Source organism: Lolium rigidum, chromosome 3, assembly GCF_022539505.1.
Source record: "Lolium rigidum isolate FL_2022 chromosome 3, APGP_CSIRO_Lrig_0.1, whole genome shotgun sequence".
NCBI classification, from domain to species: domain Eukaryota; kingdom Viridiplantae; phylum Streptophyta; class Magnoliopsida; order Poales; family Poaceae; genus Lolium; species Lolium rigidum.
In genome coordinates, this window is record NC_061510.1 from 87,657,062 (window position 1) to 87,683,470 (window position 26,409).

Here is a 26,409-nt window from a genome sequence, read left to right on the forward strand (position 1 = left end):
AGAAAATGCTTGAAAACCGCATGCTCATTATCCACGTGATCCTACATTCTACCTTGAACAAGGCTGATCCAACCTGGGTTCTGAAGAAGAAATAAGGAGATCCATTTGCTTCTAAAAAATCTAGTTTCAGTCTAGCTTTGTTTCTGTTGGGATCAACCATGATTTTTTACTCACTTGTTCCGGGTTGTCAAGAATTGGGAATGTAGAATAATAAGTTTCTGAAACGCTTTGTGAATCATAACAGGTTATTTTATATATTTGTATGAAATTTGAGTCTTCTCTATTTGGTTGACTTTCATTGACTGATGATGCACCTTCCTTCATATCATGATGCTACCACACTTCATGATTTTCGCTTCATTTCAAATTTCACATAATTATGAAGCTTTCTATTTCGTGACAACTATTGCCATGCACATGAAACTGTGATCTTCTGCTTCCATCACTTACCACTCATGCACTGGATGTTGTATTGTGTTACAGTCATGTACATAAAAATGTTACTCACGTGTAACTTTTTGTTGTTTCTTGATTCAACATGGCTTCCACATAGCTACTGCTCTACTTCTATGCAAGTAGGGATGACTATGATTCGTGCTTCCTAAACCGTCACTGCTATATTATGACCTCAACTCCCCATAACCTCTACTTATATCCATGACCCATACATGCTATATATATGCTTCAAACCATCAAAAACATTGCTACCAAGCTATGTGCTAGTTGCACTCCAGATACACAAAAATAGCTTCCAAACGAAATAACCTGCAGTCTCCAAACCTTCATCGTCTTTTTCTGTCTACACATGGATTGTTGAACTGGTCATTGCTAGACGTGGCTGCGAATCTGCTTCCTTCAAAAACTTAAGTTTAGGTACGTCCGGATTTCCGAATATACCTAAAATAATAAGTTTACAAAACATTATGTGAACCATAACAGTACACTTGATTTGTTATCCAGTAATACATGTCTGGAATTTGAGTTTTGTCACTTTGTTTGATTGTCATTTACTTATAATGCACACTCCCTAATATTATTCTGCTACTTACACTAAACACTTCTGCTACCACACTACTTTGCTTCATTTACATTAGTATCAAATTTCACAAAATTTTGAATATCTATTTTACATTACAAGTACATCCACCCATCTTAGCAAATGATCTATTGCTTCATATACTCAACAACCATGCATCAGGTAATGTACTGTTACAGAAATACACTTTAACATGTTACTTCTCACCATCCTGCATCCATGCATCTACTGTCATACTTATATGGAAGCACAAATGACTGCATCAACCATGTTTCTTTTCAACGAAAATACTAAAACCATAGTGAACACAATCACATAATAGATTGGGAGATCCAAAAAATTTAAGAACTAGTAAAATGTAATAGATGACAAGTCTTATATATCTTCAAGAATATATAATGCATCATTGTATATGAAATATTCCTAGTCCATCACAGAGTCAGCTCCGTCTCCCGTCTTATCCTTTGTTCTTGTTCAGCTTGCATCTGTTCTTCGAGCTCCAAGACCGGGTAGTGCCTCCTCTTGTGCGTGGGCTCGCGACATTTAGAGCATGTGTACTTGTTCTTCTTTTTCGTCTGTTGCTTCTCTCCTTTCTTCTTGGCTTGATCTTGCAGATGTTCCACCAATAGCTTCTTCCTTTTCTCTTTATCTTTTGGCCTGCCCTTCTTCGCTGACTGTGGTGGATTCATCAAATTGTTTGTCATCTGAACCACCTCAGCGGGTGCTTCTGGCTCGAGCACACCACCAGTCAATCTACGCTTTTCTACCAACCTGTCGACTTGGTCTGCCCACCCAACCACAAGATTGTACGTCTCATCCCCGAAGCATGCGCGAGAAGCAATACCTACCAGTTTGCGGCAGAGGGCATTGTACCTCAACGTGTTTGTATCTGGAACTATGCTGCCATTAGAAACCCTGCTGCGATCTTGATGGATCATTGCATCCTCCGACCAACGATGCATTAGGTAGGCTGCTGGTATTTCTTGCACATTAGTGTGTATCATGACCTTCAGGATGTGATGACACAACACACCATTAATGTGGAATCTGTTGCAGGTGCACTCGTACAAATTGTCTTCTGGCTCAACAGTTACAATACGAACTTTTAGAGCTCGCGGATCATTACGTCGAAGCTCAAACTGATTCGAAAATCCTTCACACCTGTTTATGATCAACGCTGACGTCAGCTCCATCATTTCCTTGAATTTTCCAAATACGGCCCTTGTGTAAAATTTTGATGCTTGCTCTTCAATTTTGTATCTGCAAACATATGGCAACCATAAGTTAACTAATGTTTTACTGAAGCACAATTACTAGAATGTCGCAAGCAAACATACACAACATATGAAGCACCGATCAGTACCACAAATACTTTTTTTGCAGTACTAATAATATTTTCCGAAGCAGAAGAGCTACAAAGAAGAATCAATACAAATGAACATACGAAGCATAAATTATGATCTAGGTGTCAAAAAATCCAGTTTGGATACAACCAGTAGTTAAACATTTTACTTTTGTGGAACACAAGTATCTACTTTCTACTCTATAGAAGCTCAAAAAGCATACAAACTGAGATACATATTACTGGCTGCTTGAACATCATACCTTGACCATACTGGTGCTGCTGTACCCTCATCAATGTAACCTGCATTGTCCTCCCTATCCAACCTGGTTTCCTGAATGTACTCGTATTGCTTCACAAACTGCCACACCGAGTCTTGAGGATGCACAAGCTTCTTGAAAAAAGAGTTCAGTCCTTCAGATCGACCAGTCGTACCAGTGAATGGGAAGAAGTTTTTCTTGAAGAAAGCGGGTGCCCATGTATGCCTGCAACCCCACATTCTAAGCAGGTGCTCATTCTCTCTCAACTCGTGCTTCAACACCATTTGTTGCCATAGCATCTCAAATTCTTCAATTGTGTCAGATCCATATATACTATAAAAGAATTTTTGCTCAAAGTCTTTACGTGTTATTAAAAGCCTTCCTAGATTTTCCCTAGCAATCCGAAGCACATGCCACAAGCAACATCGATGCACTATATTAGGAAACACCTTATCTATTGCGACTTGCATTGCAACATCCTGATATGTCATTATGCACGTAGGATATTCATGATGCATAGCTTTCATCCAAGTTTCAAACACCCACTTGAATGTATCACTGGTTTCGTCCGGAAGCAAAGCACATCCGAGCATAATTGTTTGCAAGTGGTTGTTGATCCCCACAATTGGTGCAAATGGCATATCATAGCGGTTGGTACAGAAGGTGGTATCAAAAAATACACAATCCTTGAACTTTTTATACACCTCTCGTGTCCTTCCATCAACCCAAAAAATTCCCCTCACAGCCTGATTCTCATCCCATTTCAGATCGTAATAGAACTGTGGACTCTCAGCTTGAAGTTTCTGAAAATACTCAACAGTTTTAGACATATCCTTCTCCGATACTCCCTTCCTCAACATAGTCCGAATGTTGGCCACATCTTTGTCCGTGTAGGTCAGATTTCCAACACGGCCATGCAAATCACCCAATGTTGCCATAATGAGAGAGGTCGGTATATTGCGATTATGCAACGTCTTCAAAAACATGTAGTCTTCATACTGGACTCTCCTATGTGATCGATAGAACCGAGTCCTCCCTTCTGTACTGATCAATTGATGTGTGTGTTCCTCATGGAAAACAGTGACTTCCCATTTCCCACTCCGCAACCCTACTGCCATTCTTGCCTTGCATTCATGCCTGTTAACCTTGTTTCTTTTCCTCTTCGGAGCATCCTTCTTCCCAGAAAAATCTGGTTCTTGGTTACATGCTTCGACTCCACCATCTATTGCACCAAACAACTCAGGATCGTCTATGGGATTGTTCTCCTCTCCATGTACCTTCTCCTTCCTTGCATGAGTACACTCGAACTCCCTCCTTATCAGATGATCACATCCTTTTCTTCTGTGTCTTCTTTGAGCATGCTATTCTAGTACCAAAACCAAGCTGCTTTGCGTAGTCATTGTAAAACTCTTGTGCTTCCTCAACCGTGTTGAACACCATACCAACATAAGGTGCTAACGGTGCAGAACATGACCCTTCATCCACTGCAGGCATTGATACTCCTTCAGTGTCCTCCATTTGTATATCCTGCATAAATAAGAGTAATTTTTGTCAGTGCAAAAAATATATGATAACCATTGCTTCATATATGCTTCATTTAGTAATTCAAATGGAAATGCATCCTCTATACATGTAAGTGCTTCCTAAATCGACAGGTTTAAGTTAAATCGAAACTCCCCACACCCTCTTCTTCTATGTTTCATACCACCAACGACACTGCTACGAACCTGAATACTATAGGTCCACTCCAGATACAAACAAATAGCTTCCATGTACCCAAATAGTTCACAATCTCCAATCCTTTATCGTCTTCCTAGTATATAGTACATATTTCCATTTGAAATCATCAAAACATATATGATCTAATCCTAATAAAAAAAATCCAGGAAGGAAGCACATGAAGGCTCAAACCAACGCAACCATATGGAACCATCAAGGATCATCAATAAAACAGGAAAATACTGATGAGAGCAAAACAATCTGGGGTTCACCTGATTTGCTCCATTGCTTCCCAGAGGCGGATTGCTGAACTGGTTGTTGCTGGTACTTGCTGCGAATCTGCTTCCACCAAAATCTAGCGGTGAAGGATGAAGAATTCTGGATGCACGCCTGCGGATTGGATCTTGTTGTGGAGGAAACTCAATATCGTGTGTAAGGTGCGCCATTTTTCACCACAAAGCACTAACTCCAGAACTGAGAAGTCGAGTGGGACGGGCGAGAATGGCGAGCGCGAGGTTAGCAACGTATAATTACGTCCGATGCGGTATTGCGGGAGCTGTTAACTCGTACTTTGCCGTCCATCATTGGAAACTAACGGCCTTAACTCTGGGTGGGCCTGTTTTGCATATCAGATGGGCATCACGCTTCTCATCAGATGGCTCCGCACTAGTCCGGTCCTAAGACATAATCAGTCGTACGATGCCTAGTGGCTCCCAAAATTGATTGCTATGGAGACGTTAACGTGTTCTTGGTCTATGAGGAAGACGTCATGGCTGGTTATTTCGGTCGAGATGGGCCAGGAGGAGGAATGAGGCTCAAGGAGAAAATATAAGAAAGAAAGCAAGAAAAGAAAAATAAAGGGAGGAAGGTCAGGGTGTGCTGGCTCAGTTGGGCTAGCTCATCGGCCCAGTTTGGTCAGTTTTAATTTGTTTTTCAGCGTTTTATTTTCTTTTAATTGACTAGCAAAGGTGCCCGTGCGTTGCAACGGGAGAGAAAGTAATCAAATTTTCATATCCCGCATAGCCATAGCCTTAGCTTATTCTTTTGCTATTTTCTTCTTGTGTTTATAAGTTCTATATTTTCATGTTATTTTTCAAATCATAATAATGATGTTTTAAATTTTTACGAAACTTGTTTTACATAGTTGTAGTACCTCCAGATTCAGTCCTCCCACGAAACATGACCGATCTGTATTTTATTAATTTATTGTAACTATATATGAAATCTGTATTTTTACTTAATCTACAATTTTAGACTTTTTTCTAAAAAATATTTTTTAATGGATGCGTCTAGACTAATACCTATCAGAACCAGACTTAAAAAGCAATATTTTTGGCGACACAATTAGGATGGTAATGAGCTGACCTGGACCTGACCTTGGACTTGGCACCATTGGCCCCGAGGCCAATTTGAGAGGCCATGGGTTGACCCATTTTTAAGAAGTTAGTTGCCTCGCTAACTTAATGGGTATTTTAGGTCGAGCTAAATTTTAGCTTCCTATACTTTTTTTCAACTACACCTGCACATGAAACTTTTTATAAATTACACAGTGGTATTGGCCCCATTGAACCATTTGTGTATGAGGCCTTGTATTTTTGAAGCTTCAGCGCTCACATAATGTAAATTGTAGAACATAAAAAATTATGCCATTAGATATCAGGGTGGCATTTTGTAGCTCGGCCTACTTGTTGCCCGTTTTTTCAAAAATTCGAAAATGGTATTTTGTAGTTTCAAAAAATTAGGAACAAAAATTCTATAGATAGTCAATGATGTACTCTACGACTGTGGAAAAATCAATACGAAAGACTCAACATTTTAGGCTGTGCAAAATTGTCAGAATTTGTCATTTTTGTGTAGCCTCTAATATAACATATTTCATCCTGAAAATTTGCATAGTGGTAGAGTACATCATTGGCAGATTCAGATTTGTTTTCAGATTTTTTTGAGACTTTAAATATGAATTCGGAATTTGTAAAAAAAAACAGGCTATACTTTGAGTTTTCTCATTAGATTACTTTCTAATGATGAGTACCTTGCATGTACTACCATTAGTGGTATATTGGCATTGATCTTGGCATCTTGCCGAAGTGGATGACGGCGGCCTTCTCCGCAGTGTGGCACATGAACTTTAAGGCTCTCCCGTTCAATTAGCCTCTCTTTCCCACAATCTTGTTTAAGCCACCCCGTTCAATTAACCTTTCTCTCCAAATCTCGTTTAAGCCTTCCGCTTCGATCTCCAATCTCGTTTAAGCTTTCCCGTCCAATTAGCCGCCTCCCGCTTCGATCTCCAATCTCGTTTAAGCTTTCCCGTCCAATTAGCCCCTCTCCTAGAGAGGCAGATATATCAACACATGGGGTCGGGGCCGGCCTTGTTGATTCCAATCAACTTGCCACCATGCATGAGCCGATGGTATATGAGCTGGTGCGAGTCGACACAAGGCAGCGAGGTGGTACTATATTCATTGTGAAACATCAGTACGTTCTCTTTTTTCAAGGAATCCTTGCGTCCTCTCTCTCTCGTATAATACTACGTGTGGCCTTACCGGCCCACAAGAGATGGCCATACACCACGCTGAAAACAAAACATGCCGCCTCTTCCGTTGACGTGATCTGACAGAAATTTGGAAAGTGGACAACGGCGGAAGTCTGGACTCGCGGCGGACGTAAAAAGCCATGGTTCCAGGCTTCATCGAAAATCATGGTAAAGCGCTGGATTTTAACGCAAACAAGTTGTCGACATCCAGATAAACATGAAGCGGGATATGAGTAGGGAAAATCAATCAAGCAAACACAGAGAGGAACAAACATTGTTGTCCCGTGCTCGCCATGGAGGCTCAGAACTGTGGCTTCGTGACCACCGTGGTCGCAGCTCTCCACCTCCGGCGAGCACCATGGCGTGGAGTCGTGCTCTTTCTAGCACATGGGATTGATTTCGTCACGGATTGTGACGTCGTCCCCGTGATCTGACCAGCGGCAGCTACTTCAGTCGCGACGCCTCCTGCTCCTGCCTGCCGCCGCACGGTACCCGGAAGAAGGCCGTGAGGCCACCGCTACCCCGAACGGCGCTGCCGGCCGCTCGGGATGCAGGGGATGGGAACGACGCTGCTGGTGGATCTTGAAGCATTGGGAATGGCCCCTTCCATAGCTGGAATCCAGACCGGAGGAGGAGCAGGACGGCCGGATGTTCTGGCCCGATCCCGCGGCGTGGAAAGGGCTACCCAAGTCGCGGCAGACCGCGGCGTCCAAGGAAGAGGCGGCAGGGCCATTCCAGAAAGAACCCAATCGAGTTAGCTCGGAAGAAATCCCCACCGGAAACAGACGCCGCTCCCAATCGAGTTATCTCGGGAGAAATCCCCGCCGGAGACAGACGCCGCTCGGCTCTACCTCGCCCCCGCCGAAGGACCATCCGTTCGTTCCTGCTCTGCTCGAACGTCTGCGCGCGGGGGGTTCCGGCCATAGCCTCGCGGCGAGTGGCCTGGCACCGGACCAGAGGAGCAAGAAAAAACGTTATAAACTGAACCGATACCACGGTGGCACATGTAGTATTATGCAATTTGGTGGGAGGGCAAAACGGTCCAATAAAAAGCGTTGACGAAACTTTTTGGCAGAAATCTTAGCTCCTTTATTATTAGGTATAGATATAGATTTGGATATGAAATCTGATTCAAATCTTCTCAGGAAAAATTTAAATAAAACCCAGCAGACAACCTATTAAAAAATTGAACATTTTTACACCACTTTTATTTCAAAATAAATTTGATAAAACAAAAAATTGTATGTATGCCTATATTGCTAAATGGGCCAAGATTTTCAAATTAGGGTTTTGCTTTCAAATATTTTGAAACCAAAGGTTTATGAAAGAATCTAGTTTTGGATCGTAATCTAAATACTATTAAAAAGTTTTAATTCCTTGTAGAATTTCAATCAAGACAAACAAGCAAGCATATATTTTATTTTTATTTCACATTTCAAAATTTGGAAAATTTTGGGATGTGACACTCACAGCGGCGTCGCCGACGAAGGTGAGAGAGATAACTTTGTGCCTAGGGAGGGGTGGGGTGCAGTTGCGGGGAGCTCGCCAACAATAGGATCTTAGGGTTTGGGTGCGGGGTGCAGGGAGTCGTTTGGAGTTGGTGGGGTTTACGGTGGGTTGTGGTAGAGGAGGGCGGAGCGGCAGTTGGTGGCCTGCCTGGCGGTGGCAGCGGGGGGGGGGGACTTACTCGATTAGAAAAGAAGATGAGAGGAAGGAGAAGAAGATGGTGGGGGTGGGGGCATGAGGCGTTGCTGCATGTGTACTGGTGCTTGCTGACGTTGAATGCCTTAAATAGGAGCCCCCTCCCAATGATGCCCGCATCGCCGACACGTTGCCCTCTGGTGGTCCTCCGATTCAGGTGCGTCGCAGTCTACGGCCTTGTTTGTACCGGCGCACCACAGGGCATACGTTGCAGGAGACCTGCCCGTCGGGCGTCGGCCGACGTAGGAGCCGCGTAGCGGCGACGTTGGCGTAGTAGCTAGGATCAGGGGCAGAGGCGATGTTGATGAGCCAGGGGCGTGCACAGCGGCCACGACCACCTGCAGAATCCATGCAGCTCAACTCCTTAAAGCTCGCTTCAGGATTCCTCATCATCAATCGATTCGTGGTCCGGCATTCTCTGATTTGCTGGTTCATTACATATAATTCGAAGTGACTGCTTCATAATTTTCTTACGCTGTAAAATTTGCCAAGCTAAACAATTCCTGGGTGCTGTACTAGTTCACCAGATAATTGTCTTCTACTAGGTCAGATATTCTGGTGAATGCACACTAGCACTAGTGTACCGTCATGTCAATTGTCAACTGAGTGCATTACTTATTTTTCCAGTTGGTTGTTGCTGATATCTCTGTAGTAGCAACTTGTAAATCTGGGAAGACATTCAACAAGTACGTCAACGAGGTGGTCACATACTACTCAACACGGGTTTAAATGATAATTTGGAGTCATTTCAGATTGTATTTAGGTTCTGCATGCACCTAACATAACACAACTGTCAATAGCACATTGTGTTTTTAAAACAATGACGGGACGTGATTAAATAAATTTTACAATATACTCTTTGGTCATGGTTAAATAAATTTATAATAAATAATGACTGGATATGAGTACTACAGTAAAATGTTTAATCCAACAAAACAATGCCTGATGCTATCGATGTATTTGTTGATGATATTTTTTTTGAAACGGAGGCAAAATATTTGCCTAATTCACTAAATAAGCAGGAGTTCAAGGTACGACAAAGACGCCGAAGAGGCCAAAGAAAAAAAAGGAAAGGATCACTCTACCCAAGTTACATTGCTCAAGTGTTCATGGTAGTTTGAGAAGCTGCGAGTGAACTCTAGATGGAGAAAGAACAAGAGTGCATCATTCTCCAACAACCACCAGCCCATGTTTAACGTAGTCATGTATGCTACCTACCGGCGCATAAGTTAGCCTCCCTTTAGAATAAATTTAGATCACAATATAACAATAATCAGATAGTGTGGGCATATGAATGTATTCATAACTACGGCCTTCTTGATCCATCTAGACACAGTACACGCTCCAACTCGCAGAACATGCGAACAGTACGTATACTAGTAGTAGTAGTACTATAACATAACGTGGTACGTGAAGAGCGAAGAGCAGATTAGTCAACCTCTGAAAAACAGATGTGGGGTAGATTGTGGAAGATGCAGGTTGTTGTGGGTATACTTCATGGGTGTACCATCGACAGTGCCTAGATCCGGCAAGCCCGGGTAGCCCACAGACGGTGATGAGGCATGCGGCCCATCGGGCGGCCCAGTTGCTGTTGATCCTGAAGTAAGAAGTCCAGCCCAGGATCAGTAAGCCGGATCCGTACCGACATTAGGAGTAACCCGGATCCATGGAGGCCCATGAGGAACCCGGATCCAGTACGACGCATATGGAAGGCGGATCCGTGACGTGCACGGCAAGATATTGTACCGTAGTTAGTCTATCTGTAATCCGGCTAGGACTCTCCGTGTAAACCCTAGATCCGTGCGCCTTTATAAGCCGGATCCCGGGAGCCCTAGAGGCACAACCACAACTCATTGTAACAACGCGAAAGCGCCCAGATAATTCCAGACAAGCAGCAGTAGGCCCTGTCATCGCGCAGGTGTTCCGAAGCTGGGTAACTCGCGTACCACCGTCCCGTGTGCACTCCACCCTATGGCCCCTAATTCTTCTCCCCCTCGTGAGGAACCCTCCTCCGAGGTACCGTCGATTAGGCAACGACAGTTGGCGCCCACCGTGGGGCCTGCGGCGTCTGGAGGCCGGAACCGGGAGGGTTCCGCCATGGGAAGCTAAGACGACACCATCGCTGTGGGGCGTGTCCTTTACTCCTTTACGCCGGAAGTCTGCCAATCGTCCCTCCGGATGAGTGTTGGATTCCGGCTAAAACCGACCCCGTCAAGCTCTCCATCGTCCCAGTTGGCGGCATACACATCTTCATCGGGGAAACCGTCGATTCCGACGGAAACCCACTGGTAAGTAACGCTGACGTGACCGCCGCTGAGCTGGACGCAGTCGCAAAGATCCGATCTGAGACGCAGGAACTTCCTAGCGAAGATTCCGCCTTAGAACTGAAAAAATCAAAACCCACCCAATCCGCCCCTGAGCAGGAAGTAACGGTGGAAGACCAATGCAGATCCGCTTGGGTGTCCCAGGTGTTAGAGAAGCAAAGGTGTCACTTCGTACACTTCTTGGCCCATACCGCCGGAACCGCCCCTCATGAAGTCGGAGCCGGTCCCGAGCAGGTCGAGGCCCCGGAAAACAACGCTGCTCCGGATCAGCAGGAGGCTGTCGGAGAAAGCGAAACTCCGGCTGAAGAGTCGATTTTGGGAAATCTAAGCCCAATCTCCGGAGACACCCAGTCCATGGACACTGCGGAGTTTGATCGCAAGGTGACGGAACTCGGATACGGCGGCCAGCCTGAAGTTGACTCCGCCCAGCTGACAAGGGATTAACTTGTCAATGCCTACGGGTTATAGGCTAGGGTTTAGTTAGAAGTAGAGGGCAAGTAGATCTCGAAGGTTTCAGCCGAAAAGTACTCGACGATTATGAAAACTAGGGTTTGTGAACAATGATTCGATGATCTCCTCGTCCCTCGACTCCCCCTTTATATAAGAGGTGGAGCCGAGGGTTTCGTTTCGTACAAGTTACAGAGTCCGGGACGGTTTCTAAGTCATCCCGCCAGATTACAAACAACACTTCCTATTACAACTCTACTTTCCTTAATATATCTTGGGCTCTCGAACCTTCTTATTCTTCGGGTAGTGGGCCTTCATTAAACCCCGGGTACTATCTTTGGCAGGCCCATTCGGGATGCCTATGTCGAGTAGCCCCGAGATTTTGCTTGAATCGTAGAATCAGGGAAAATCTCCACTGTTTATTTTTATTTGACAACTTTAAACTGTTCTATATTTCTTCATATAAATTTCTATATTATACAGGGATACTGGTAGTTGGGGCTAGTTCATCTGACGGATCAGGTACTAGTTAACTGCTCTAGTGGCAATCCGCAAAACCTACTTCAAGATCACGTCCCCGGACATGATCTCGGGATACTCGGTGTAAACTCCGACAGGTGCCGCTTAAGGTCTTACCATTCTCGTCGAGTCCCAGCTTAAATTTATCGGGTACCTAACGCGTCCGTTAGGATTTTTCTTCGTATCCGTTGATACGGATAAAAGTAGCAGCAGCGCAGTCTTCGGCGATGCCACGCCCAGCAGAATGGATCCGGGGTCTTACCTTCGCAAATTTGCGGCATTCGAAATTGATCGCAACTTTGGCGTTTTGAGAATATATTGTCGAGTGCTTTTCCGGCTGTTGGAATGGCACATTTTATCGAGTCAAATATGACTTGTATTATTCTCCCGATGGGAGTATATGTAGAGTTAATTATAACTCGAAATATACTCTCTTGCTTTTCTATCTTTATTTTTTCTTCCTTTTTAAATTTCATCGGGCACGCGAACAGCGTTCCCGATGGGAGTAGCCCCCGAGGCTACAGCCAAGAACTTGTGCTTGGTTGTAGGCTCAACATTTTAGTCCATCTTGTCGCTATATTGCCATTACGTCCGATATTCTTTCTCTTTTTCTTTCTTCTTCTCTTTTTTTTTTATCTCTCGGGTGCGCGAACAGCGCTCCCGATGGGAGTAGCCCCCGAGGCTACAGCCAAGAACTTGTACTTGGTTGTAAGCTCTACAATTTCTATATTTGCCATAGTCGAAATTTTTACTTTCATCGAAGTAGCCCCCGAGCATTTGGGCAAAAACTTGTTTCTGACCAAAGGCTCCCGAAGTATTCAAATAACTCCTTCTGTCGCCATTCTCCTTTTATTTTCCTTGTCGACATACTTTCCTTTGTCAAATTTTCTTCAATTCCCTGAATAGCCGAGATTTCTCTCGCCTTGTGGGTCCATTATTCCCACCACGTTGACACGTCGTGCGGGTGGGGGAAACACGTCCTCCGCTTTCCTCGGCGCACGTACGCAACGCCTGTTCCGTTCCATCCTAGTAAAAATACATTTTTACCCTTCTTATTTACTAGATCCTTTTCACCGCACGATCTCTTCATCCAACGGTTGATTACTTCTCCCGAAGCCTATATAAACCTTTCTTCAACCTCGGTCTACTCCCTCGCTTGCGCCGCACATCTGTCCTTCTCTGCGAAAACTCCCCTGCGCCCAACTTTTCCTGATCTTCCACGCACACGAACATTGCTTTCCAGTGCCGTTGATGCCACCACGCACGCGCCTCACTCGCCATAGCACTCCAGAATCCATGATGGCTGCTGAAGATCTTGAGTGGGAGAGATCTAAAATCTCCAACCAAGATGTCAACCTGATGAAGAGGCTCGGCCTCATGAAGAAGGAAGACGCCATCCGCTTTCCCAGTGAAGAAAGCTACCCGAACCCTCCAATGGAGTATCGGGTTAGTTTCGTCGATCGTCTCATTCGCGGCCTTTCTACCCCAATTCATGATTTCCTCCGCGGCCTTCTCTTTGTCTATGGGATTCAGCTGCACCAGCTGACCCCCAATTCCATCCTTCATATTTCTATTTTCATCACCTTGTGCGAGTGTTTCCTTGGAATCACTCCAAATTGGATTCTTTGGAAACGCATTTTCTGTCTTCGCCGCAATGGCGCTCACAACGCCACCTACAACATAGGTGGGGTTGTTATCTGTGTCCGCACCGACGTTGATTATTTCGATGTCAAATTTCCTGACTCTGTCCAAGGATGGCGCAAAAGGTGGCTGTACATTCACGAAGAAAGTGCCAACTCTGTAGAGCACAACATAGTCCCTTTTGATGGGAATGCCAAAATTCAACGCCGCCGTTCCTGGGATGCTGAAGCTTCCGAGGAAGAGAAAAAGGCGACGAAGCTCTTATGTCTCGTATTCATCAACTCCAAAATACTCGAGGCAAAGAGTTATCTCGGTGTCCAAATCACTGCCTATTTTCTTAGGATTAGAGTGCAGCCTCTCCAGGCTCGCAAAAATCCTCTTTGGACGTACTCTGGTGTTAATGACGCCAATAGGCTCTCCAATGATCTTTCTGTGAAGGACTTGGAGAATCTTATTCGAAGAATTACTTCGCTGAGCAAGAGGGATCCTATTCCTTCCTCTTGTCGCGTGGAACCTTACAGCTCCACCAATCCTCTTCCCGAGGTATTTTGTCTTCTCGAATTTTATCTTGTTCCGAATTTTCCCTGCAACTCTTTGTATTGATATCTCTTTACTTTTTCTTTTGCCGCTATTTTTCTGCAGAACCATCCTACTATGACTTCCCTTCCTCCTCTTCCTGAGGATGGAGAAGTCGAAGAAATGGGCATTATTACTGACGACAATCAAGAAGCTCCATCTTTTGTGAATGATCCCGTGGATTCTCGAAAATCTGCGGGATCTTCTGAAGACACTACGTCGGTCCAATCTCCTCCTCCCGCCGTTTCTGCATAGAGGAAAAGGAAGAGGAGTAATGCTGAAGATTCCGGCACGTCCAAAGCCGAAGAAGTTGTTCCTTCTCATCCGAAGGCAACTTATGATCCTTATATTGCATCCCTCATCAGTTCGTAAGTCGCCTTGATTCCCCCCCCTTTTTTGTAGTTGAAGTTGTTTCTTGCCTTGCTTTTTATGCTATTAATCCTCACTCGCAGTGATGACGAGGAAGATGTACCAACTCGTGACGTGGCTCCTCGGACGAGAACGTCACATACTTTAGTTATTTCGGAGAAGCCCGTTGAAGGAGAAGAATCGTCGCCTCCTCAAAAAAATGTTGACACATCTACTCCTCCTTCAAGCCCCCTTGTCCCTTCGCCAAAAAGGGCAAGGGTTGAAATGACCATTGAGCCTCCCCCTCAATTGAGCAGTTCTTCTTCGCAGCTCTTGGATGATGTAAGTTTGTCGATATCTATGTTTCTTCTATTTTACTTTTTTAGGTCCTCACTTCTTTTTGTTAAATGCCGATGTTTTTCTCCTGCGTTCTTCTTCTTCAACAGCCCATGATTAAAGATCTTATCCGCATCGGATCCCAATTTATTGGGTACCGCGAGTATGCCAGCAGAACCGAAAGTAATAACCTTTATATTTGCCGTTCTTCCTGGATTTTGCTCCTATTTGTTTGTCGCGATTTTTGATCTTTTCTCTCTTTTTTTGTCTTTGATAGAAAAACTTGCAGAAGCTAATAAGCGTGCCGACGCACTTGCTCAAAAACTGGAGCAAAGTGAGGCGGCTCGCGAGAAAGCCGAACTTGTCGCTAGCGAAGCCAAAGCTGAGGCTGATGATGCCAAAGCAAAGGCTGCTAGTGTCGAGGAACTGCAGAAAAGGCTCAAAGATGCTGAATCTGCTTTAGACGAGCAAAAAGCTGCACAAGCTGCTCGTGAGGAAGGGATCCTCAAACAACTGAAGTCGCAAAGTCGACGTACTCTGAGTAATATTATCGATCCTTTCTATTTTATTGTACTTCCTGTTTCTTGGTTTGTGACTAATGTTTTTGTCTCGTGGCAGCTCAAACAAACCAGGATTTTGATCTGGATAACCCCATCGATGATCCCCTCCTTGACGCACTTTCTCTTCTGGAGTTTCATGGGCGCGAAATTCGTGAAGGAGTGGCAAACGCTAGTGCAGGTTTGTCGGCGTTATTCCCCTACTTCTTCCCGAAGAAAGAGGAGTCGTCGACTTTCCTTGCCCTTGCCAAGATTTTCAATTCATCAGAAGACCTCGGACTGAAGATGCGTCATGAGAATATGAAGGTTGCTGTCGAAAACACTGTTGCCCTGGTTGCTGACAGCCAACAAACTATCGACTGGGCGAAGGTTGGCGACACTGAGCAGATAGAACAATCAAGGTGGAAATCTTTGATGAAGGCAGCGAAACCCAATACGAAGAAAATCCTGGCCTATCTTGGGATCAAGCCAGCTTCGACTCCTAGCTCCTCAAGGCCGGAGGTCTAGTTGCATGCCTCTTTGTTTTTGCTTTCTCTGTTTCTTTTGCTCTTGTCGCCATTTTAGCCTTGGCGACAATTACTCGTTAGTCCCGGAGAACTTTCTTTTGTGATGTCCCTGTAAATTTTCTAGAAAGTAATGAAATTCCTCTTCGAGCTTATCATTGATCCCGGGCCTTTCTTTTCCAGCTAATATTTGATAATTACACGACCACTCCTTGCTCGCCGTCGCTTCACCTGCGTCTTCCTTCTCGAAGAAAGTATTAATCGACCATAATCCTCTCGAAAGTTCGTCAAGCAAACATTTGTCGGAAGATTTGCACGAACTTCAACAACAACTTCAATCTATGAAGAAACAAACTTTGGTCATGATGGAACAATCTCGGAAAGCATCCGAACGAGAAAAACTTGCTCTTCATCAAGTCAAAGAAGCTACGGCTACTAGAGATGCTGCTGTATTAGAAGCAAAGGAAGCCAGGACCCGAGAAAATAGTATGCTCGAGCTGATGCTGGAGGCTAGCACAGATATGTTGGGTACGTTTTTGCGATCTCATGATGCCTTCTCTTTATTTTGCCGTTCCTTCCTTCAAGTCTTTTGCCTTGGTGCTTAATAGGCTCGGTTCTTGATGCTGCTGCCGAAGATCAAAGAGTGAACGAGAGAACAAATCGTCTTATCGATCTCTCCTTTAACCATGGTTGTTTGTTCTGGGCCACTCCTGAACGAACCCAACAAATTGTTAGGTTCCAAGACCGTGCTTGCCAGGTGCGCGAATTTCTCGCTTTACGCACGACGACGTTAACCCTTGTCTATAGGAACTTATTTCCTCGGAATGAAGTTCCCAAGACTCTTCCTGAATTATTAGAGGTATTCAGAGATGCTCCCCGCATTCACAACTTTGTGCGTGCTCAACTCTCTGCTGGAGCAAGATTTGCCATGATTATGATAAACATCTGTTATCCAAAGTTAGACCTGACGAAGATTGTTGCTGGTTGTCTGGCCAAGAAGACACGTCGGAAAAATGATATTGACTCAATCGATGCGATGGTAGCCCCCGTGGCCGAATCGATGATAGATGAACTTCTTCGGATGGACTCAGAGTTCTTTATCAAGGGTTCGTATGCTGAACATAAAACAACCAGGGGTTTGTCCGTAGATAGTATCTTCGGATTTAACTGACTTGTATTATATTGGAAACCTTGTATCTCACTCTTTTTTAATTCCTCTTTTTTTTGTATTTCCAAAGGAATTTATTGTATATTGTCGAGGCCCTCTATGTTGTTGAAGCCCCCGAGCCTAACTGGGCGAAGGTTGTACTATTTTTGCCTCCTTGAAATCTATCTTTTTTGTAATAAGACATCTTTGTTTCTCCCTTGAATGAATTGCCAATCTTCGAGTATCTTTGATGTCGAGGTTCTGTATTTATATTGCGAGGTTCTTAGACCAAAGCATTTACGATTTTTGATGTGTACGCTATATTTATGATTGCTGGCTTCCGATTTTTATATTTGGCGAGGTATTAATGTACCACGGCGAAATATTTCGATGAATCTATATTGTATGTATTTTGAGACTTAGGCGTTTTTAGCCCCGAGCGTGTCGAAAAAATAAGAAGTATATCTCCACTATCTTTATTATATTGCAGCACCACGAGCCCGCCTCATTAAAAACCTTTCCCGGCCCCACTCGGTGCCCCGAAAAAGGAAAAGAGTGCGTCTGAAAACTCGTGGGCGTTTCAATACATTGAAGTTTTACAAGGACTGTATTTTAGCTCTAGGCGTAGAACCGCCTGAGTTGCGCCACGTTCCAGGGGTTTTGCTCCTCCACCCCTGTCTTCTTGTCCTTTATCCTGTATGCTCCTCCTCCAATTACTTATGTGACGATATAGGGACCAAGCCATGGTGACTCGAGTTTTTCATGACTTTTTTGCGTAAGCCGAAGAACTAAATCTCCCACTTGAAAGGATCTTGGCCGCAAACGTCGACTGTGGTAATTCTTCAAGTACTGTTGGTATTTGGTAACTCGCGATAATACTTCGTCTCGTGCTTCGTCGAGTGCGTCTACGTCGTCTTCCAATGCTGTCCTTGAAGCTTCTTCATTGTACGCTGTGACTCTCGGAGAGTCGTGCTCTATTTCTATTGGTAGTACTGCTTCCGCACCATGGACCAGAAAAAACGGAGTTTCTTGTGTCGCTGTATTTGGTGTTGTTCGGATGCTCCACAACACACTTGGTAGTTCTTCAGGCCAGGTATGTTGAGCTTTTTCGAGTGGTCCCAAAAGGCGTTTCTTGATGCCATTGCAGATAATGCCATTGGCTTTCTCGACCTGCCCGTTGGTTTGAGGATGTGCAACTGACGCAAAGTGCAGCTTGATACCCACTTCTTTGCAGTAATCTTTGAACTCATTGGATGTAAAATTACTACCATTGTCCGTGACGATGCTATGAGGCACTCCAAATCTGAAGACGAGGCCTTTTATGAATTTTACTGCGGATGCTCCATCTGGCGAATTTATCGGCTTCGCTTCTATCCACTTTGTAAATTTGTCGACAGCTACTAGCATGTATTCCTTTCCTCCTGGCCATGATTTGTGTAACTTGCCCACCATATCGAGTCCCCATTGTGCAAAGGGCCACGACAAAGGTATTGGAGCTAGTTCCGCTGCTGGAGAGTGAGGTTTTGCGGCGAACCTTTGACACGCATCGCAAGTCCTTACTATTTCTTTGGCGTCCTCGATTGCTGTCAACCAGTAGAATCCTGCCCGAAAAACCTTGGCTGCGATGGCTCGACTACTTGCATGATGGCCGCATATTCCTTCGTGCACATCCTTCAGAATTACTCTTCCTTCTTCGGGTGTTACACACCTTTGCAGAACACCTGAAATACTTCGCTTGTACAGTTCTCCTTTGACCACCGTGAAAGCTTTAGACCGTCGAATTACTCTCCTAGCTTCGACTAGATCGTCGGGTATTTCTTTCCTAAGGATGTATGATATATATGCTTGCATCCAAGGAACCTGTACCACCATCACAAGTTCTTGTTCATCTTCATCCTCCGTGGTTTCTGCGAGGGGTGTCGAAGTTTTTTCTTTCTTCTGCACCTTTTTTGGTTTTGTAGATCTCTCCGATATTTCTTCCCAAAACACTCCTGGTGGAACTGGGAGGCATTGCGACCCGATGTTTGCGAGGACGTCGGCTTCATCGTTGCTCAATCTACTGATGTGGTTTACCTCGCATCCATCAAATAGCTTCTCGAGTTCATTGTACACCTCCTTGTATGCGACCATGCTATCATTGATTGCATCACATTGATTCATAACTTGCTGGGCCACTAATTGTGAGTCGCCAAAGATTTTTAGTCGAGTTGCGCCGCATGCCTTCGCCATCTTCATCCCATGTATGAGGGCTTCGTATTCTGCTTCATTGTTAGACGCGTTAGGGAACGTCATCCGAAGGATATACTTCAATTTGTCGCCTTCAGGTGATATGAGTATTACTCCTGCGCCAGCTCCTTCTACTCTCTTGGACCCGTCAAAATTCATGGTCCAGGTTCTCGACAAGTCTGGGGGTCCTGTGTTTTGCAAATCCATCCACTCTGCGATGAAGTCCGGCAGGATTTGCGACTTGATTGCTTTTATTTTTTCATACGTGATGTCCCGAGGGGAAAGTTCTATTCCCCAAAGGGAGACACGACCCGTAGCTTCTGGGTTGTTCAGTATGTTTGACAAAGGAGCCTCATTGACCACTATGATCGGGTGTGCCGAAAAATAGTGGCGCAATTTTCGTGCCGTTGTGAATACTCCATATGCTAGCTTTTGGTACTGAGGGTACCTTTGTTTTGATGGCGATAAAACTTCGCTGACGAAGTATACCGGCCTCTGTACTCCGTGGAGTTTTCCTTCTTCTTCTCTTTCGACAACTAGCACCGTGCTTACCACTTGGGGCGTGGCTGCGATATATAGCAGGAGAGGTTCCTTGTCCCTTGGCGCCACCAAGATTGGTGGTGTCGAGATTTTGCGCTTCAAATCCTCGAAGGCTCTGTCAGCTTCCTCGTTCCACTGGAATTTGTCTCCTTGTTTTATCAGAGCGTAAAATGGTAACGCTTTTTCTCCCGACTCGGCGACGAATCTGCTCAAAGCTGCTACTCGCCCGCTTAGTCGTTGTATCTCTTTCAACTTTGTTGTCTTTCTCATTGTTACGATAGCTTGTATTTTATCGGGATTTGCTTCAATCCCTCTCGCTGAGACTAGAAATCCCAGGAGTTCTCCTGCTGGGACGCCAAAGGAACACTTTGTTGGGTTCAACTTCAGACAGAATTTGTTGAGGTTGTCGAAAGTTTCCTTAAGATCCTCGATCAGTGTTGTCCCCTTTTTTGATGTTATGACGACATCGTCGATGTATACTTGCACATTTTTTCCAATCTCTGTCGCCAAACACTTCTGCATCATCCTCTGGTATGTTGCTCCCGCATTTTTCAGACCAAAGGGCATTGTTCTGTAGCAAAACACGCCGTAAGGTGTGATAAACGCGGTCTTTACTTCATCTTCTTCTTTCAACCTAATCTGGTTATAACCAGAATACGCGTCCAGGAAGGAAAGACGTTCGCATCCAGCCGTGGAGTCGATAATTTGATCAATCCTCGGGAGGGGGAAGTGATCCTTTGGACAATGTTTGTTGAGGCACGTAAAGTCGACGCACATGCGAAGGACCTTAGTGTTTTTCTTTGGCACCATCACAGGATTTGCTACCCATGTGGCTTCTGTGAATATCTCTTTGATAAAACCAGCTTCTTGTAGTCGATTGATTTTCGACAAGCATAGCTTTGCGGTTTGGTTCCGAGAAACGCCGCAAAGGTTGTTTGATTGGTCTCGCCGATGGATCCAAATTTAGGTGGTGCTCGGCAAGTTCCCCGGGTACTCCCGGCATGTCAGCTGGACACCATGCGAAGATTTCCCAGTTCTCACGGAGGAACTCGACGAGCGCGCTTTCCTATGCGATATCCATGTTGTTTGCAATGGATGTCGTCTTTTTCGGTCCGTCGGGTGAATCTGCACCTCCTTAGAATTTTTCTCTGTATTGAAAGTTGATTCTTTATTTGGCCTTCCAATGTCTGGCAGTACATCGTAATCAGTCATACTTTTCGACGCCAAATACTCAGCTTGCATCCCGAAGGTTTCTGATAACCGATGGAAATCCTTGTCGCATTTGTCAGCTAGGGCGAAGCTTCCTTTGACTATGATTGGTCCCTTGGGTCCGGGCAATCTCCACAACAGGTATGTATAGTGTGGTACTGCCATAAATCTAGCGTATGCTGGTCGTCCCAACAAAGCGTGGTACTGCGATGGAAAATCCACGACTTCAAACTCCAGTTTCTCGATTCTATAATTTTCTCGGGTTCCAAACTGAACGTCAAGGTTGATCTTCCCTAATGGGTAACTTGGTTTCTCTGGTGTGATGCCGTGGAACCTTGTGTCTGTTGGCTTCAAGTTTGCTAGGGATATGTTCATCTTCCTCAATGTATCTCGCATACATAAGGTTTAAGCTGCTGCCACCATCTATGAATACTCGAGAAACATCGAATCCCGCAATAACCGCCGGCGGTGATAAGTGCCGATCGCCCTGGTCGAGGAACTTGCTGCGGATGATCCGCTATGGTAAAGCCGATGTCTTGCCCATACCAATTGAGGTACTCAACTGTTGGTGGAGGCATTTTCTCTGCCATGAACACCTGTCTCGAGATTACTTTTTGAGTTCTGTTGGACGGCCTTCCCTTCTGAATCATCGACACCGCTCCGTTTGAGTTAGGATCGACATAAGGTGGTGGTGGAGGTGCTGCCGCTATTCTGAGCTGATGCCTATTGTCGTCTGTGATCGCGGGAGGTGGCGGTAGATGAACTTCGCTCCTAGGCTCCCGAGGGTTTCTCTGTGCTGCTCGAGCATGAGCGTTTTCTGCACATCTGAACATTGCCTGAAAATTTCGACAGTCTTTCGCGGATGCCCCGACCGCCTTTTCCCGTTCGTCGTCGAGGAAGAAGTGCATCCGGCACGGTCCGTTCAGCATTTCTTCGGGTGACACGAAAGGTCTTGGAAACCTTGGCCCACTATTTTGTCTCATTGCGGGAGTCGTCCCTATTATCGCTTCGCTGCTCGTCGCTTCTCCGATAATCATCTCTCGTTGTTTCCTCCTCGTGTTTGTCCGAAATCCTCGCCGAAATTTGCCCTGGGGCGTCATAGTTCGAATACTGCCGAGGAAATCGTCGCCTCGATTGATAATTTCGACCACGGTCCTCCTCTGGCGACCTGTGTCGTTTATTGTGGATGGCGTCTTCTCCGTCTGCCCACCTATTTGCTATCTCCATTAATGCGGATACTGTCTTTGGATTGGTCCTTCCCAAGTCCTCGACGAAATCTCCACGCCTAATTCCTGCGACAAACGCATCTATTGCTCTCTCGTCAGATATGTTTTCTGCTGAGTTTTTTATGATGTTCCATCTTTGGATGTATTTTCTCATTGACTCATCTGGCTTTTGTCGGCACGCTCTCAGCTCTTCTAACGACGCAGGTTTTTTGCACGTGGACCTGAAGTTTTTGACGAATACGTCCTCGAAACTTTCCCAGATTGTCGATAGATCCTGGCGGAAGCTTTTTGATCCAAGATCGTGCGGCTCCACTTAGGTGCACTTGAATGCTTTGCATGGCTGTTGCCCTAGTTCCTCCAGTTAACTTCACCGTCTCGAGGTAGTCAGTTAGCCAATCCTCTCGATCTTGCAGGCCGTCGAATTTTTTGAAGTGATCAGGCAACTTAAATCCCGAAGGGACTCGAGTTTTTCGTACTCTTCTTGTAAAGCACGGCAGGCCGCACATATCCTCATCATTAAGCTCCGGGGATTGCCGATGATCCCTTCTGCTTTGCCTTGCTCTATCAACCCTTGCTTGTGCTCCTGTGTCTCTTGCTCCGCTTGGTCCTTCAGGAACTGCCGCCGTTGCTGCTGCAGGTCGTGGACTATTTTGCCTCGCCGCTCCTTCAGGAGGCGTTGATACAAACGTTGTTCCCATAGCTCCAACCCCTGCTAACGCCATATTATATAATGTTTCCCTTGGATCTCCTGGGGGTGGCCTAGATGCGAGGATGTAAGCCTGTGTCGCCATATACCCAGCTTCCGGTGTCTTAGGAATAATGTTTCCTCTTGTGTCTATCGACATAAAGGACATGTCGAGGTTTTGAATCAAGTGCTCTCTTCTCGCTTCGGGTATGTGTTGTAACCTTGATCTTCCTCTGTTCCGAGCCTCTCTGTGGCTATCACCCGAAACTCTAGATTGTCCACTTAGATCTGCCCTTCTCCTGCTGGATGCGGAAGCTGCCTCCTTTCTCCTCTTCAACTCAGCTGTTTGTTTTTCTATTTCTCTGGCAGCTCGTGCGAGCCTATATTGATAAGCTTGCAGTTCCTGAGCCGTGGCCGTTGTCGTCATTGGCTCCGAACCATCTAGAGCTTTTGCGGCTCTATCCCAAGCTGCTTGTGGAAGTTGAACTCTGACACGTGGTGTGGGCCCGACATATTTAGTGCCCATACCTCTCCTTAGATCTGAGGGATCGACATAGGGATTACCCAAATCGTCGAAAGCCTCCGATGTTTCTTCTTGATTTTCGATAGCGTAAATCTGATGATATTTGGTACTCAGATCTGTGCTGGATTTGGTGACATCATTGTTGAGATTGCTGAAGACCTTGCCCACTGTGATGGATTTGTCGATGAAGTCGTAACTATCGACATCGCTTGAGCCATCGCTTATATATGAGTCCGCAGATGACTCAAACGATGTGTCGCTGAAAATCTTGGCGAGTTTCTCTCTTGCTCTGGTACTGACGTAATGTGTTGCCGAAGTTTCTTCTTCCGATTCGGTTGACGATGTGTAGCTTGAAAAATCGGAATCGACCGCCGATGATCCCGACGAGATCGGAATTTCGACACGATACGATCCTTCCTTCTCGACGCGAAAGTGAAACCTTCCGACCGTCATCTCCATGGGCTCCGCCAGATACGCATATGCATCCAAACGGGAGGGTGGGTGAGGAACAAAATCAACAAGACCAGCAGCGATCTGTTTACCTCGATCCATAGTGTTGCTTCCGGTTGACGATGTCGAAGACCTTGAACGTGCCATCGAGATCAGATCCTTACGCCTCTAATTCCCACAGACGGCGCCAATTGACAAGGGATTAACTTGTCAATGCCTACGGGTTATAGGCTAGGGTTTAGTTAGAAGTAGAGGGCAAGTAGATCTCGAAGGTTTCAGCCGAAAAGTACTCGACGATTATGAAAACTAGGGTTTGTGAACAATGATTCGATGATCTCCTCGTCCCTCGACTCCCCCTTTATATAAGAGGTGGAGCCGAGGGTTTCGTTTCGTACAAGTTACAGAGTCCGGGACGGTTTCTAAGTCATCCCGGCCGCCAGATTACAAACAACACTTCCTATTACAACTCTACTTTCCTTAATATATCTTGGGCTCTCGAACCTTCTTATTCTTCGGGTAGTGGGCCTTCATTAAACCCCGGGTACTATCTTTGGCAGGCCCATTCGGGATGCCTATGTCACCAGCCAAGGCAAGTACTTGCAACTGTAGCGGCGCTCGGAGAAAACGGATTAGAAGAGGCAAGCGCCCAATCCGACCCCCAACCATCCCACCACGGATCTCCGATGTCGCGGGAGCGCCCCCGCAGGGATCCTTCCTCGGAGAGCCTCCTGTCGCCTGAAGAGATAGTTGCACAAGCACGCATGGATTTGGTCGCGAAGTCTGACGTCCTCAACAAGCCAATAACCCCTGACGACGCCGCAGATCCGGAGGCTCTAGAAGCCACTAGAAAGGAGATGCTGGCCACAACCAAAAAGTTTGCCAACACCGCAGCTGCTATATTGGATGAGAGGGAAGAAGCTGCACAGATCATGGATCGCTTTGAAAGACAGGATCGCGAAATCACCGCAACGCTCGAGCAAGTCAAAAGCATGAGAAAGGAGTGGGAGGTGAAAATGACCTACGCACAGGCGGAGGCTGACAGAATCGTCAGAGAAGCAATCCCTCCCCGCAGGATCACCTTCGCAACCCCTGCCGAACAGCGGCCGCTCGCCACCCCAAAGGACAATATGACAAAATCTGCAGAGCTCCTGAAGAAAAGTGACGAGGAGATCGACATCAACTACTTGCGCACGCTCGTCGCTTCAGCGGTTCAACAGCAAAGCAAGGCAGACACTTCGCGCAAGTTGGAATCTAACCCGGAGCATTGCGTCTCCACCGCGCAGAAGGACGCCCACGACAACCGCCACCGAGATGATGAATCGCGAACCGGATCCTCGGAACGCAGAAGGAGAACCAGGGAACATCCAAATCCGATCCCCGTACCATCAAAGACGCCACCGCCAGATCCGAGAAAGGGAAAGGACCCAATGTACTCTGGACGAGACAAGTACCGCAACCCCTCTCCTCCGCCTAATGGTTACCCGCGTCCCCCTCGCCGCCGTAGTCCAGCCGGAAACACCAGGCCTCAAGGGCATGGCGGAATTGTTATCCGCGACAACGTGCTGCCCTCCGGAAACCGGAACAGGGAGCGCACGCCGGAACCTCGCCGGAATCAGAACAACGATCGGGAGCCTGAGCCCAGGAGGAGCCGGAATGAGGAGCGCGACCCGGAACCTCGCCGGAGCCGGAACGACCAGGGCAGCCAGCGCCACGGCGAAGGCAGCCACAGGAGCCGGAGCCAGCACAGGGGAGAATCTGGAGGCGGAAGCAAGAGGTCGGATCGGCCCCCTCGCAGGTCTCCCTCACCACCACCTAGCGGTGGCGGCGGAGGTGGAGGCGGAGGCGGCGGCCGGAGATCTCGCTCTCGCTCACAGTCCCCCCGTCACGGTTCGCGCGACGCGCGGGAACGCCTCAACGAATACATGAACCGACTACATCGGACCGAAGTGCTTTGGCAGGATGATTCGAGAGGAACCAAAGCCAAGGAGCTCCCTCAAGCTACCCGGAAACCCGAAGCACTACGATGGCACCGAAAGGCCGGATACCCGGATTGAGGATTACTACAATGCAAGTAACCTTCGCCGGAGGAACCCCTAATATCGCCCGCCGCATGCTCCGGCTTGTACCTTGTAGGCCCAGCCCGGATCCGGCTCGGTGACCTCGAGAAAAACTCCATCTTTTGCTGGTTTGACCTCGAAGACCGCTTTCGAGAAACACTTCAGGGGCACCTACAAAAGACCTGCCACGGCAAGCGACTTACAAGCTTGTATCCGAAGAAGGGAGAATCTTCAAGAAACTTCCTCACACGATGGTTGGCATGCGAGAACGAGTGCGAAAACGTCGACCACACCACTGCCATGTACGCCTTCATTGGTGGACTGCAGAGAGGAGGATTGCTGAGGCATAAGCTTACTTGTTTGGCCAACGCCAACAAACTGACTTTGGACGAGATGATCTCCATTGCCAGTGACCACACTGCCGCCGATGACGACGCAGGCGGTGATCTCGCAGCTACAGCAATCCCCCTGCACCAACAAAAGAAGAACCGCGATAACGGTAAC